General features: G+C 39.1%; 1 protein-coding gene across 1 annotated transcript in view; it reads right to left on the minus strand.

Moving 5' to 3' along the window:
• The window catches only part of LOC107704063 (sodium/potassium/calcium exchanger 4-like), a 35,841-nt gene that overhangs the window by 12,407 nt on the left and 23,020 nt on the right, over positions 1-414 (minus strand). The window lies entirely within an intron of this gene.

Here is a 414-nt window from a genome sequence, read left to right on the forward strand (position 1 = left end):
AAAAAAAAAAAAAAAAACGACTATTCAACAATTCGTCTCCTCTGCGTCACCCTGGTGCCATTTTGGAGAATATCTACAGAACGCGTATCCGCATGATGCAGCTGACACAGAATAGCATACGCTGTTTGCGTTCAGTGGATATTCTCCAAAATGGCACAAAGGTGGAGGAGACGAATTGTTGAATAAAGTCATTATTTTTGTTTTCTTTGCATACAAAAAGTATTCTCGTAGCTTTGTAAAGTTGAAGTTGAAGCCCTGATGTCACATGGATTATTTTACCAATCTCCTTGCTACGTTTCTGAACCTTGATCGTGGTAATTACATTGCTGTCTATGCAGGGTAAGAGAGCTCTCAGATTCCATCAAAAATATCTTAATTTGTGTTCCGAAGATGAACGGAGGTCTTACGGGTTTG

Source organism: Sinocyclocheilus anshuiensis, unplaced genomic scaffold (genome assembly GCF_001515605.1).
Source record: "Sinocyclocheilus anshuiensis isolate Anshui unplaced genomic scaffold, SAMN03320099.WGS_v1.1 scaffold534, whole genome shotgun sequence".
Lineage (NCBI taxonomy): Eukaryota > Metazoa > Chordata > Actinopteri > Cypriniformes > Cyprinidae > Sinocyclocheilus > Sinocyclocheilus anshuiensis.